Here is a 16,648-nt window from a genome sequence, read left to right on the forward strand (position 1 = left end):
GTGCTCAACTCAAGTGACAAACCCCAATGAAATCAACGGAAGGCTTGAGCATTTAACCAGGTGCCCCCTAATCGATAGAGCGGAGGGTGTCTTGTTCATCTTCAAGCAATCTATTGAATGTTTCATTATAATTTTTGTATATTTTGTCTCTTGAAGAAATTTTTAAATGAAATATGCAAAAAATTAGGATGAACATTAGATCTACGGTGGTATGGCTGCAATTGCAGGTTGCCTTCATATTCTGTAGACACCTGAAGCACAGAATTAAAGGCTAGGCTATACATTTTTTCTTTAACTAAAACTAGATTCTAAAATACTTATTTGTTTAATTCTATAGCTTAAAATGTGTGTAGCCCTTTAAGATAAAGCAGATGGACAGGAAGGATTATCAAAGATTTCCTCACTAACTACCCTGATGGGCTCATATTCCCAATGGACCAGTTTATGCTGATTGGAATGCAATGAAACCAGTACATCCAATATATTACAGCAGACATATGCTTATCTAATGCACAGAACATGATAATGAGCTTTAACCACAATTATATCCTGTTCACATTCAGCCTAGCAACAACTTGATACAAATATTCTTTTCTGTTGACAACAGAGATAAAGTCACATCATAAATTTTATATCTCATTCTTAGAGGATGAGCAATTTTACTGCCGATTCAGTCTGTTACATTGTCCTATTAGTTTTAGTCAGATGCTGTGTGAGATCATTTTATTTTTACTTGATCCATGTGCAGAGATTAGTGATAAGCGAGCATGCTCGTCCGAGCTTGGTACTTGATCGAGCATTATGGTACTTGATGGTACTCGTTACTCGGACGAGCATCTCGCGATACTCGAGGAAATCTCATCATCCGTTTCCTGTAAGTTTGCGCGCTTTTTCGCAGCCAATAAACATGCAGGAGACTCTTTGGTACATCCTGCGATGACGTGGGACCCATACATGTCGATAGCAGCGATTGGTTGGCCAGATCAGATGACCCTGCCATATAAAACTCGGCGCCGACAGTGCTCGCTTCAGACGCATGCTGTGAGAGATCAGGGACAAAGCTGCTGCTGGTCAGGGAGAGTGTCAGTGTAGGATTTAGCGTTCCAGTAGGCAGGGTATATACTAGCAATATAAATAAACAGCCCTTTTCAGGGCTTAACAGCTTTTATTAATACTATTACTACAGACTGCTGGCTGGGAGTTGCAGTGCTGCTACCAAGATTTAACCAGCACACTGTGGTAACAAGCTGCTGGGAGAAAGGGGGCATTAGGTGTTGCATACACACCCCTAAGAAGTGCTTAGTACGCTTTTTTATTTTGTGACTGGTGGTTCTGCTGTACTACATTGTATTGCTGGGATTTGTAGTACACCTGCATAGAACTTAACTGCTCATTGTAAGGGTGTGTCACAGAGTGTGTGTAGGTATAGCCACTACCAGATTGTACCATACAGCCCCCCAAAACTAGTGGGACCACAAGTATTTTTCCTGATTTCTGTATTTCATACGCAAGGCTTATCTAAGTTCCATACTGTGCAGTGTCCATAAATGGTGAACTAGAGATACTGTATGGTACGTAGAGTCCATAGAGTTTTATTACAGATTAAAAAACACAAGAAACTAAACTTTTATGTAACTGAGACAAAAGCAGCATCTATTGAATACTGACTGATTGAGGAGAACCAAATGAACCAAAAATACAAAAAAAAAAAAAAAAAACACAGCGATTGGTAGAAATAACAACACAGAACATGTATTTTATTCTGCATCATACTGGAAATGCCAGGGTTCTTTAAAGAAATACTAACTAATCAAGGATTAATCTCTTAACTAGTCCTGTGCTGAGCAGCAAGACCTGCTGATCCTGAGATGATCAGTCCCATAGCAATTGCCCGTAACATACTAATAGAGGAAATGTTTCCTGCTATTCGTAACATTGCTCATGTTTCTGGACTCCTCCAATCAAGTCTATGGAGATGGGAAACAGCTCCGCTCATTTGTATCCATAACCCTCATAGAATTACATGAGTTGCCAATTTTTCATTTAGAGACAGAAAACCAACCCAGGTATTGATCACATCTCATCCTTTGATGGGTTAAGATTATTGATGAGCGAGTACTAAAATGCTGGGGTGCTCGTCACTCGAGACAAATATCTCCTAATACTCGAGTGCTTGTTTCGAGTAACAAACCCCATTGAACTCAATGAGAAACTCGAACATTTTTGCAGGAGACCCAAGTTCAGTAGAGGGAAGGTCGTGTGAAAACCTGTCAACCTCAGAAATTTATGGAAACACCACAAAAATGGACAGGAAAGAGCAGGGGCAGCATGTATGCATGGATGCCTCTGAGGCTGCCTAATCGCACCATTATGCCAAATTCTGGGCAACAGCTGTGGCATACAATCTGTTGGTGGCTGCACCTGTACACACTCTGTGACACCCCCTTAACACTGTGGAAGCAGTAGTGAACTTAGATATGCCTTGCGTAAGAAGTACGGAAATCAGGAACTATAGTAGAGGGCCCACTAGTTTTTTGGGGGGCTTTGGGATACAATCTGTTGGTGGCTGCACCTATATACACTCTGTGACACCCCCTTTACACTGTGGAAGCAGTAGTGAACTTAGATATGCCTTGTGTAAGAAATACAGAAATCAGGAAATATAGTAGAGGGCCCAATAAAATAGAACTGAGCACTTCTTAGGGGTCTGTATGCAACACCTAATGTCCCCTTTCTGCCAGCAGCCGATCACCAGAGTGTGCTGCTGAAATGGTGATAGCTGCACTGCAAGTCCCAGTCAGCGGTCTGTAGTAATACAATTTAAAAATGATTTGAAGCCCTTACAAGGGCTGTTTGGTTGTTTCACTAGCATTCACTGCCTACTGGAACTCTAATTCCCTCCCTAACACTCTCCCTGACCAGCAGCTGCTCTGTCCCTGATCTCTTCCAGCATGCATGTGAGCCGAGCCTCAGCGGCCAAGATTTTTATATGGCAGGGTCATCTGATCTGGCCAACCAATCGCTGCTATCGACATGTATGGGTCCCACGTGATCGCAGGATGTACCAAAGAGTGTCCTTTATGTTTACTGGCTGAGAAAAAGCGCCAAAACTTACAGGGAACGGATGATGAGATTTTCTCGAGTATCGCGAGATGCTCGTCCGAGTAACAAGTATCATTTAGTACCAAGCTCGGACGAGCATGTTCGCTCATCACTAGTTAAGATATCTTTATTGGCATAACTTGTGAGTAAGCAAAAAATGTCTATTATTGGAAAACACCATCAAAATCCCATGTCTTATCTTTACTTTCTTCTAGGTATGTCCTAGCCTATGAAACATGTAGATTTTATAATGAATTATAAGGCTTTGTTTATATGTGTATTGTCATTTTCATTGTTTTGCGCCCTACATGATAGACACTAACAAGGCCATCATGGTATATGGAATTTTACCAGCTGCATTATTGTGTCTGGAGTTTTAGACAGTGCCATTGTGCCAGAGTAGTGTACATGGATGCTGACATCTGTCTGATACATTCCTGATGCGCAAATAAATACTGTATATGGCATTTTGTTTCACAGTCTACCGATTCATTGTCATTACAAAATGAGTATAAGCTGTCTGTCATTGACTATCTTTCACACCTGAGAGGGGTTTAAGTGATATATTGAGAAAAACATGGCTGCTTTTTTTCCACTCTCATCTCCAGTTTGGGTGTGGTTTGCAACGCCATTGAAGTGAATAGAAAATCACACACAACCTGAAGAAAAAAGTGGTGCTGTTTCTGAAAGATAGTGGCCATGTTTTTCTAATCCTGGATAACCCTGTTAAAACTATCTCCCTATCAGCATGTAGACACATCAATCATCGGAAAATTGATTGCTGTGTATCAGAGATGAGCGAACCTGGAGCATGCTCTAGTCGATCCGAACCCGAATGTTCGGCATTTGATTAGCTGGGGCTGCTGAAGTTGGATAAAGCTCTAAGGTTGTCTGGAAAACATGGATACAGCCAATGACTATTTCAATGTTTTCCACATAGCCTTAGGGCTTTATCCAACTTCAGCAGCCACCGCTAATCAAATGCAGAATGATCGGGTTCGGATGGACTCGAGCATGCTTGAGGTTCGCTTATCTCTACTGTCTATACATCCCATGCCAGCCCACTTCTGCACACTCGACCTAGTGCCAGAGGTGCATCTTGTGTATGGTTGGTCCTAAAGCAAAGTCTGTCACAGGGCTCCTCATCCATAAGGCTTCATTTATACCCCTCACTCCTGGGCCCTGGTGCAACCGCACACTCTGCACCCCTATAGTTACTCCCTGACTATTTAAATTAATAGGGCTCATGTACAAAACTCAGCCAAGCGGGAAATATATCCGCAGCAACTTCTGGCAGCATCTATGTCTGCATGCTGATTGGAAAATATTAACTATGTGACAGATACCCTTTAAAGAAGATATCCGAAGATTAAATGTAACCCCGTCATTCTGCAGAATAGGAAATAACTTAGTGATCGGTAGAGGTCTTACCACTGGGAACCTTATAGATTATGATAACAAAGTTTCTTTAGGCCCAGAGAGATTGGATGAGAGATGGGAGCAGGCAGACATGGGGTGCGGCAAAGGCAGGGAGGAAGCATGGTCTCATCCTGTGCCTGATTTCTCATAAACTACACCTGAGAGCATGCCTAAATCATAGCAGCAAGTTCTTGATCTTGTTGGTGTGGTGAATGAGGGGTCTGTGGCAGGGGTTACAGCACAGGCTAACAGGTGGTGTGGTATTGTTGTGGCAGTTGTCACAGGGCCCTAGTGGTACACTACTTTATGGGCACTCTCTATTAGATATTAGACTCTACTGTCAATGGTCTTTACAGGTTTGTAGCGCTGCAGTGGTGGAAAACCGATGCTAACTTAGAATCAGATCTTGCTGTGAAACAATCCCGTGTAGCACATTCAAGGGTACTTGGCACCAACTCATAAGCTTATTGGAGCTGACCTTGGCATCAGCCAGTAACACAACTTGGTGGAACAGGGCAGGGCCTTCAGCAAGAAACACAGTGCCCCCCCCCCCCCCCCCCGACTAAACTTTGTAGTACCTCTGTGGATTAGAGGACTTCTGTAGAGATGATGACCCTCACAGTGTGGCTAGGCTGTGGCCCTCAGTGGTAGTTGCACCTATGTTGTTTTAGCAACCATGCTACAGGATCTCAGGAACACAAGAAACAGTCTCAGTAAAGAAAAAGTACAGGGCAGGCACTTGCCACCAGCGAGGCCTCTGGAAGTGGACTCTCTCTGAAGTAGAAACTGGAACAAACTAGAAGCTGAAAAATTGACGAGTACAACAGAAAGAACTCTAGGCTGACCACCTCCTATGTACTTCAGGGAATGTTTTCCATTGCTGGAGCAAAACACAAGAAAAAATGGTACGAAATACAGCGCTGTCCCAAAAGTAATCCAAATGTGCACCTTGAAAAACTTTAAATATATCTAATTTATTAACAAAGCATAAAGTTTACGCGTTTCAGGAGGTAAGTGGGTCTCCCTTCATCAGAACAGTGCACTATTCAGATGAAGGGAGACCCACTTACCTCCTGAAACGCATAAACTTTGTGCTTTGTTAATAAATTAGATATATTTAAAGTTTTTTAAGGTGCACATTTGGATTCCTTTTGGGACAGCGATGTATTTAGTATCATTTTTTTCTTGTGTTTTGCTGTTACTTTACAGGCCCTGTTGTTGGGAGTATCCCGTCCTCGGTATTTTCGGCTTTGCAGTCCTGGATCCCAGCCACCTGCCTATTACTATATCCTTACGGATTTACAGCTACCCCAGAGGGGTGATATGCCTACAGCCCAAGGAGCACAAAGGTGAGTGGAATCACCCACTCCCCCTATTTTAGTGTCATCTCGGTAAGACACGAGGCGTCGGTGCCCTTGTTTTTTCCTCTTTCTATTTGCATTCCATTGGTGGAGGCAACCTAAGGTAACAAGTTGGCTCAGGGGAGTGAGGTGACTTTTGCAAAGCCCTGATAGGCTTAAAGAAGAAGGGTTCCAGATAGGGACGGTCCGAACCTGCCGAGGTTCGGGTTTGTACGAATCTGAACTCTCGGCAATGATTCCTGCTGTCTGCCCGCTCCGTGGAGAGGGTGGACACAGCCGGAGGACTGCCTGGAAAACTGGGATACAGCCTATGGCTAGCTATGGCTGTATCCCAGCTTTCCAGGCGTTCCTCCGGCTTTATCCCCCTCTCCACGGAGTGGGCAGGTTCGGACCGTCCCTAGTTCCAGATGTATCAGCTTCAGCAAGTAGGAAGCTTCTTTTATAGAAACTAATGGTGGTTATCTGGAAAACAATCAGAATATATATATATTATATTTCCCCCTGTATTTGTAAGCTACTTATTTAGACTGGGTCGTCAAACTTTATTGCTCGGAGGATTATAATTTTTTTTTTACATTTTAATTTGTAATGGTCAATTATATGTTTCTGCTCCCTGACTGACAGCTATAGATGGATTATGTTAAACTCATACCTAGAGGAAACATTAGGAAACAATTTTGTAAAGATTTTGCATTCTAAATTAGGCATAGAAAACTGTCAGCTAGCTGCTGTATACTCAATGCTTCAGGACTTTAGGTCTGTTATTATGAGACAATGCTTATTATGTAAAGACATTATTCTACTTAGTTAATTGTTCTAAGCTGCCAAGGGAAAAAATGGGGGAATTCTAAGTATAAAATATTTAATACAAAGCAAAGCTATTGAGATCTATAAAGTGTAATTCAATAGGTTGTTACAGTTATATTGATAAATCGTATTTAAAGAGCTGTGAACATAATGCAGGTAAAGCAAATACAACTATTTATAGACAATAGCACAATAGGAGCGGCGGCAGGAGACGGCCACTATGTTCTATGGGCATTCCTCACCCCCCCCCCCCCACACACACACCTCCACATCCCGCAGCTCCCCGTGGCCCCCCCAGCGCTTACCCACTCGCTGTTGGTGCATGTAACAGCGCTGCCAGCACTGGCTTGCTCCTCTGAATTGCCCCATGTTATAGGGGCTTTACTAGGATGTTTAGGTTGGCTATAGATAGGTGTCTCTAGTTAGACTTATAAGCCAGGCCATGGCTCTTATAGAGATTGACATACAGGGTAACCGCCTATAGGTGGCAGTAGAGAGACGTTTTGCATACTTTTCCCAGGGTGCAATATGTTAAAGTTTCCCAAGAGCAATTTAACAGGATTTCCACACAGCCAGTCATACGTCCCCCATGTGGAGGAGCAGTTCTTCTATAACAAGGGAACCAGTTTAATAAAGGATGCATACTTGGTGGGAGGCCATATTATAGGTTTTTATGTGGGGCTCACAAGTGTTTCTGCTCTATTGTTGGTTTCCTATGGGCCATTATACCTGTGTGATTTAATAACAAAGACAGGAAAATTGTTGATTTTTTTTTTTAATCCACAGTATGTCATAAAGGTCAGTTAGATGTGGGTCCTATCTCTCTGTAATGGTGCTCCCCCAAAACCTTCCCAGCTAGTGCTATGCCCACTGGTGGCAGATATGTAAATGGCAATGGCACAGATTACAGGAATAGATGACCTTACCATGTTCCTCTGTTTCAATAACTTCTAGTCACTTCTTTGAGAGTTATGGTAATGCTAGAACCCAACAGCTTGTCTGTTTCTGGAATTCTAGCTGCCTCTGCATTCAGGCATTCTGCATAAAGGTGTGGTAGCCAGCAAAAGGGATGGAGCTGGGGCCCCTTATCTTATCAAATATCATACATAAGCTGGAAAAATACATAAAAAGCACAGATGAAAATAGCCTTTTGCATCATACCTAGGGATGGTCCGAACCTGCCGAGGTTCAGGTTCATACGAACCTGAACTATCAGCAATGATTCCCGCTGTCTGCCCGCTCCGTGGAGAGAGTGGATACAGCGGGAGGACCGCCTGGAAAACTGGGAAACAGCCTATGGCTATGGCTGTATCCCCGTTCTCCAGGCGGTCCTCCCGCTGTATCCACCCTCTTTACGGAGCGGGCAGACAGCAGGAATCATTGCAGAGAGTTCAGGTTCGTACGAACTCGGACCTCGGCAGGTTTGAACCATCCCTAATCATACTAATGGCCATATAAAAGCCTTGCAGAGCCATTGAGATAGTGATCCTGTAAAATACATACAATTATGGCATACACTGTAGTATTAGCAAACAACACACTGGGCACCTCCTAGGAGGGGATTATAAAAATACTGCATGGGGGAACCATATTGCAGCCCATGTGTGGTAACCAGGGGTTGCCAGTTGGATCTTGCAAGGGCAGGTGTTGGTGTACTGCTAAGTACTGTCGCAGGGCCTAAGTTGTGCATGCTTTCCCTGGGTCCCAAAAACACGCTGTTTAAAAGGGTTGTAGGTGTAGTGTAGATGAACCACGGAGTCTAGGTTATTGTAACCACTTGAATGATTTACTGAACAGTTCTTAAAGTGACAGTACAAAGTAACCATTAAGAGCAAGTTTGAATACAGCAGCTTGTACTTTAATATGATTGCCACTTGGAACACTTAAGAATAGTTTTGGACATGATTGGCTTAACTTGAAAAAGTCTCTTTAGTAGGCTTTAAGTAGGAGGCTTGCAGAGTAGATAGGGGGCTACCAGGGTGACCTGTCAGAACTCTGTAAGGGTGACATCAAGGATTGGGGCTTGATAGAAGAATATCTGTACTCAAGGTGTGGAGAATACCATCTATTGCCAGAAGAGATTACGGTAAGCCAGATCGAGGGCTTAAACAACCTGGTGGAACTAATCGCTCGAGATAACCCAAGACGATCAAGCAGTAGACAATGGGGTACTTTGGCTTTAAGTGCAACTTAACCAACATGCTGGGGACAGTCCTGGACAGTTGAAGGATGTCCTGAGAATAATTGAAGAGAACGTTCAGTCAACCCAGCTGTAGAATGACTGTAGAAACCCCTTAATGGCAGTTGCCCCTCTTTAGAGTTTTAGCAGGCCACAATCCTATCAAAGACAGGAAACAGTCTCTGGCAGGAACAAGCACCTGCCCACAAGGGCCGGGTCCTGAGGTAACTCTCTCTTGTGCATAAGACTTTTCAGGAACACTCTACACTAAGCTACACTACAGAACTAAACACTACTCTTTATATGTAAGGGCTGAAGCTGAGACTAAACCCCCACTGATGGAGGAACTGTGAGACAACTTTGTAGATGTCCCATTGGTGGGAACTTTCTAGAAGGGGCCTCTGGTAGGCCAGGGCAGTGGTACATGGCTGGCAATTATATACTGTAATTGCACCAATAGACAACATATAAAATACAATATTCCCTATTGAATCTCTAGTGGCAACTTGTGGCCAAAAGTGAATACTACAGGTCTGAAACAAATAACAGGGCAACAAAAGAGCATTTACCAAAAATACCTTGGTGCTGACTGGCAAAATATAGTTACCTAGCAGTGACACATCTGTTCCTGTACACTGCACATGCTCATACTCTGTAGTACAATGCTGTAGTACGGGCGGAAATTCCCAAAAGTTTTCGCCAAAATCTACACAAAAACCATTGATTAATTACTCCCCTCTGTGTGCACCAAAAGAGTGTCATACATAGAAGTCAAAAAGCCCAAAGGTCTACAATGAAGTAGTTTAGGTTTGCACTTTGGGATTCTGTTTTGCAGGTAACGTAAAAAAAAAGCATAAAAAAACGGCAATTGGCATAAAACAATGTGCAATTTATAATGCAGAGATTGGGCCTGTGTGAATACAAACTTTATTTGCAGCAGTTATCAAAGTTTTTCATTATATTTAGCTTTCCAAAATTTTGGGGATATTGTGGATAAAATTAAATCTGCAAGTTTTTTTTTTTTTTTTCTATAACATAAATGATGATTCGGGCAGATTTTTTTCACTTTTTGTGCTGTGTTATTGATATCAGATATTTTAAAAGGCTAAGTGATCTCTTATTAGTAATTTCATATCTATTAACTCAGGCATATCTGCTGAGTCGTGGTGATTAATATGCTTTATCACCATTGACTCCTACTGTAGAACTTCATTCCTGGGTATTAAGTAACTCTGCCCTCATAAAGCTGAGATTAATGTCCGTTCTGGAGGAAAACATTCACCACAGTCATGAATAAATATTTACCATAAATCTATGTCCTTGCTTAGAAATCATATAGAAGTAGCTATAAAGTATATTGGAGGCAATGGCGGCATGGGTATGTGTGACAATGACTAAGGAGACATCACCAGAAATGAGAGTAGGGGTTTAAATACTACTACTACTACTACTACTACTACTACTACTACTACTACTACTACTACTACTACTAATAATAATAATAATAATAATAATAATAACTACTACTAAGTATTTGGAGATGTTATATATAATAATAGCAGTAAATGGCTATGTTCACACTATGCAAAAAAAAAAAAAAAAAAAAAAAAGGAGAACTACTACCGCTATTTCCTTTTTTTTAAAGGACGTCCGTTATTACCTATTTATAATTATCTCTGTTGAAGTTAATGTAATGATGGCCGACCAATATAGATAGTGTATTGAATAACGGCTGTTGTTAATGCTCCTTATTCATGGTCGTTATTGCATGAACAGCGGCCATTATTTTTTTATAGTTCCCACACAGTACATTGAATACACTTTGAATTTTTTCACTATCCTTTGTATTAAAGTCAATGGACTTTTCAATTAAAGACATACCCAAAAGGGCCATCTGTTCCGAGAATGAGAATAATCTTCTAGCTAAACCGCGGCCGTTATTTAATACTAAAAATGATTGTTGTTGAACACCACCAGTTGGCTGTTTCAAGAGCTATGGAACATATATATATATATATATATATATATATATATATATATATATATATATATATAAACAAAGAAGAAAGGATATGCAAAATAGCTCTCACACCTCTTAGGCAAAGAGATATTCCTTCAAGTCAAGTCTCACTCTATCTAGGCTTAGAACATTGACTGGGGACTTTATGCCAAGCCAAACAATATCTCCAAAAGGAAAGACCTCCTATTTGCAGACAGCTGTTTCAGGGTTGTTGCCCCTCTTAAGTGCAGAGCAGGGGTTTGGCTGTCTAGTTAGAGGCCTATCAACGTGGGTCAAAGAAATACTAGATCTCCTTAAGGAGAGTCCATCATAAAGACTTGACTTGAAGGGACATGTCTTTGCCCAAGAGGTATGAGAGATATTTTTGCATATATTTTTTCCCAGTATTCCCAGTAGAGCAGGAATGGCCTGTAAGTCTCCACATGTCTTTATGATGGACTCTCTTTAAGAAGAACTAGTATCCCTTTGACCCTATATATACAAAGGACAGAGCTATGTGCATGGTTTAGCGGCAAAGCTGACTTAAAGTGCCTGTATTCTCAGCCACTCAAGCTCCTACTGAGATTAGAGATGAGCGAATACTATTCGATTGAACAGGTCTCAGTTGAACATTCGTGCTAAAACGCAGTAAAAATTAGATTTGCCCTCCCACATCCCCTGGTGTTTTTTTCAGCCAATAAACATGCAGGGGGTAGGGACAGTTACTAGGAGTAGGCAGAACTTTAAAAAAACACTGTGATTGGCTGACTAAACCATGTGACCTCCTGAATAAAAGAATAGTGATTTCAGATTCATGTCCCTTGCTGGTTGGTACTAGAGAGGGACAGGCTGTAAGGCAGGGAGAGGAATGTTTTAGGTGAAGTTAGGTAGGAAAGGGACCCTCAAAAGCTCTTGTTAGGGCTGAAACTATGTAAAAAAGACATTTACAAGCTGTTGTGACACAGGCAGTGAGTCTACACTGTATAAGCTGTTGTGAGACAGGTAGTGTGTCTACACTGTATAAGCAGTTGTGAGACAGGCAGTGTGTCTACACTGTATAAGCTGTTGTGAGACAGGCAGTGTGTATACACAGTGTGTAGACCCACTGATAGTGGATACGGCTATATACAGTAACTCTGGGATAATACCTTTTATCTTGCTACCCCAAATTAGCAAAGTCTGAGTCCACTAAAGGCACCGTTCAGTCCTTTTTTTTTCTATTGTTGTAAAAACAATTCTATACCAAGTATACGGCTGTATACAGTGTGTGGGATAAATTAAAAACTATCGGGTACAGCTAAACTGTATACTAGTGAAAAGAGTTAAACGGCTCCTACAATGCGCAGGGCAAAGCGAAAAGAACAGGGACGCGGAAATGCTGCTGTGGTTTCAAGCCGCGGTGAAGTAATTGGGGATACAGCGCGTACTTCAGAGGGAGTGCAGCTTTATAGGACAGTTGGGCAAGAGGCAGGGTACACAACTGTTGAGGCCCAATCAGCCTGACCAAGTGTTACGATGGATAGCGGAGAGTGCTTCCAGTCATTTATCCACTCACTCCAGTCTCGAGGCTAGCCATGAGTCTGACACTCATGTCTCCAAACCTGCACAATTAGTCCATAGTCATCCCACCCTTGCCCAATTTTCGTGCTGGATGATGAAGCGAACGACACCCACCTGGCAAGGGTTGATGTCCAGGGGGGAAAGTAGTGGAGGTGTGGAGCCCCGTGCCCACCAAAAAAGGCGCAAGGAGGCAGAGGGATGTCCAGAGGTAGAGGACAGACGAGTCAGCGGAGGCAGGCCAGAGTCACCAGGGCCAAAGCTTTCCCCCGAAGCAGCCAGTCCTGTCAAGCTCCCCACTTGAGGTCACACAATTCTTTGGTGTTGAGGTTTTTTAATGTTTGCGCGGATGACAAGCTGAGCGCGGTATGCATGCTATGTCACTCCAAACTGAGTAGAGGCTCGGAGAAGAGCAACTTGACCACCTCGGCCATGCAGCGTCACCTGGAAGCAAATCACTGGGCTCAGTGGGAATATAAAAGCGCAGGAGAACCTTCCCCCGGCATTGCTACTTCTGACTCTTGGCCTGTTCTCTTTGCTAGAGCTACAGTCCAGACCACCACCAGCCAGGACACTTTGCTTTCTGCCCGTGCTTCGGCCCCTTTGGTGCCTTCTTCACCTTCCCCTTCGCCGGCGTCTGCTCCTTCGCCTGCTCCGTCATGCGCCTCTTCAGTGCAATTGTCTCTCAGTCAGGCATTTGATTGCTGCACCTCGGTATTCCGCCTCTAGCCACCACTACTTTTCCAGGTGTATCGTCCCCGCCTTGCACCAGCACGTGTCCCGTAACATCAAGCGGGCCCTGAGTTACGCGTTTAGCTCGATGATCCATTTGCCCACCGGCGCATGGACAAGTGCTTGCGGCAAGGGACGCTATATATCACTCACTGCACACTGGGTGAATGTTGTGGAGACGGGTACAGGGTCTCAGGCAGGGACAGCCTCCCTCCTCCCCCCGCCTAAGATTGCCAGCACGGGCTCTGACAACCCCTCCCTCTCCTACTCCTCCATAAAATCGCCCTCATCGGTCAGCTGGAAACGCTGCGGCACTGGCGTGGGGAGACGTCAGCAGTCCGTGCTCAAGTTTATCAGCCTGGGTGATAAGAAGCACAGCGCCCCAGAGGTCAAGGATGCCATCTTGCAGCAGGCAGAAATTTGGCTGTCACCGCTGCAGCTGGGACCAGGCGTGGTTGTATGTGATAATGGCTGTAACTTGGTGGCAGCTCTGGAGCTTGGAGAACTCCAACACGTTCCATGCCTGGCCCATGTTTTTAATTTGGTGGTGCAGCGCTTTTTAAAGACTTACCCCGACCTGCCGGAGCTACTGGTGAAAGTGCGCCCACTTTCGGAAGTCCACTGTGGCAGCTGCTAGCCTAAAAAAGCTCCAAAAACACCTACATTTGCTAGAACACTGGATGTTGTGTGATGTCACCATTTGCTGGAATTCCACATATCATATGTTGTCCAGGGTGTGTGAGCAGCAGAGAGCTCTCATGGAATACCAGCTACAAAACCCATGGGTGCCTTCAACTCAGCTCCCTCAGTTTGCCAACCATGAGTGGCCATGGATGGCAGACTTATGTGAAGTTTTAAGGGTATTCAAGGAGTCCACCAAGAGGGACAGCTGTGATGATGCCATAGTGAGCGTAACCATTCCACTCCTATGCGTTGTTAAAGAATTCCTTATCACCATTAGGGAGAATGCCTTGCATGCACCGGAGGCCGGGATAGGAGGAGATGTGAAGGAGCTAGACAGTCACACCACACTACTGTCAGCTTCTCAGGATCGATTACTGGAGGAGGAGGAAGAGGAGGCTGTTAGCCACACTGTCGGTGAGGCTAGTGGTGCAGTTGTGTGCGTCCCATTGGTCCAGCGAGGATGGAGTGAAGAGGAGCGAAGAGGAGGGAGAGGAGGAAGAGGAAATGTTGAGTGATACTTCTGCTGGGAGCAGCGATGTGTTGCCAATTCACAGCTTTGCACACATGGCTGAATTTATGTTGGGCTTCTTTGCGAGAGACAAACGCGTTGTCCACATAATGGGGAGCAAAAAATACTGGATTTTCACAATACTGGACCCCCGATATAAAGATAATGTCTACTCATTCATTCCAGTAGAGGAGAGGACCACCAGACTACTGGAGTATCAGAGATAACTGCTGCAGAATATGATGGAGATATTCCCACCTTCCATTGTTGGCAGCAGAGAAGAGAGTTCCTCCCAAAACCGGACAACATCCATCAGGTCCCCAGGGGAACACTCTCCAAAGTATGGGACACGTTCATGGCACCCCCTCGCCAAAGTACCATCAGTGTAGGGCCTAGTATGAGCAGGAGAGACAAGTATCGGCGGATGTTGTGGAATTACATGGCCGACCACAACCCTGTCCTTCCCGACCCCTCGGCACCCTACACGTATTCTGTCTCCAAGTTGGACACGTGGCTAGGACTCTCACTATACACCTTGGAGGTGCTGGCCTGCCCTACCACCAGTGTTCTGTCCGAAAGAGTCTTTAGCACAGCTGGGGGCATCATCACAGATAAGCACAGCCGCCTGTCAACTGACAGTGCTGACCGGCTGACGCTCATCAAAATGAACGCCCAGTGGATAGACCCAAACGTTGCTTCTCCACCAGTTGAAAGCCTTGAGAAGAAAAGTTGCATGTTTTAGCTCAAGGTCATTTCCTCCACTGCCATAGAAATGGGCCATTTAAAAAAAAAAGTTAACAAGGCTCACCTGAAGGACCATGTTCACAAAATTTTTAAGGGCTCACCTCGTGGGCCTAATTTCATACGCCTCTATACAATTTTTTGAAGGCTCACTTAATAGGTCTCTATTTTTGAGGGCTGACTTCATAGGCCTCTATACAATGTTTTTGAGGGCTCACCTCATGGGCCAAAGTTCATAGGCCTCTATATAATTTTTTTGAGGGCTCACTACATGGGCCAAAGTTCATAGGCCTCTATACAATTTTTGGAGGGCTTACCTCATGGGCGTCAAGCTAATTTTTCGAGGGCTAACCTCATGGGTCACAAGCTAATTTTTCGAGGGCTAACCTCATAGGCCTCAAGCTAGTTTTCGAGGGCTAACCTCATAGGCCTCAAGCTAATTTTTAGATGGCTAACCTCATGGGCCTCAAGCTAATTTTTCGAGAGCTCAACTCATAGGCCTGAGAAGATACGATTTGCCATTTTAGAGGACAGATACGGGTCCGGATTTACTGGAGCAGTCAAAGTGACGGCTGGGACGACTGCTCCCACGTATTGCATGCTTTTCCATTGCCTCAAAAAATAAAAGGACTACTGTTTGGCTAAACAGCATGGGGAGAGAGACTCTATTGCTGTTTAAAGTAATCCCCACACTAACTTTTCTTTTTGTGATTTAAATGGCTGCATGATAAATCTTCTTTTGCTCAATATTTAGCTTTCTGTCCACGCTAATGTAGAGGAAATAAGTTGTCTGAATATTTTTTCCATTATACAAAGCGGTTATATTGTGTTTGGAGTCTATAGTTGACTCTGTCTGAGTCTGACTCTGTCTGAGTCTGTGATAGTGGTGTAATACTGAAAGTGTGTATATATATATATATATATATATATATATATATATATATATATATATATATTCATATGTGCAATTCATATCACTGGCTGGGCAATATATAACTCTGTTTCATTGGGCACTTGGTGACCTCCTAGTGGTTGAATCTTGATTTCCAAGTCCCATAGACACCGGCCGGACGTGATGGAGACGCGGATGGCGGGCAATTCAAGTGGCGATCATCACTGGTGGGATGGTGAGTCTGAAGCATGTGTGTCTGTGTTTTTTTTTTGTTATTTTTTTAGGTCCCGCTGGAGTTGTCCTTTAGGTATAAATCTACATAAAATGTTGAATAAAGTTGAGAAAAGTTACTCTCTAGCTAACGGTGCCAGGCCATGTTTCCACTGGATGTGGAAGGTACATGCAATGGGTTATCCAGGCTAGACTACCTACTATTCCAGAGCTGCATTCACAATTCTGTAGGCTTACAATAAAAACAGGAGGATTGTCAAAAGTCAGAAGGATTGCCAAAAACCCTAGCAAATAAAGCAAGCCTAACAGTACAATGTGTAAAGCAAGAATGCTGGGAGCACTCAGCTCCAAAACCTGCAGATTTGTAAATAAAGTTTTGGATAGGCTGTAACTGAGGATCAGTTCACGATTAGTGTTGAGCGAGCACTTAAAGTGA

The sequence above is a fragment of the Dendropsophus ebraccatus genome, chromosome 11 (genome assembly GCF_027789765.1).
Source record: "Dendropsophus ebraccatus isolate aDenEbr1 chromosome 11, aDenEbr1.pat, whole genome shotgun sequence".
NCBI classification, from domain to species: Eukaryota; Metazoa; Chordata; class Amphibia; order Anura; family Hylidae; genus Dendropsophus; species Dendropsophus ebraccatus.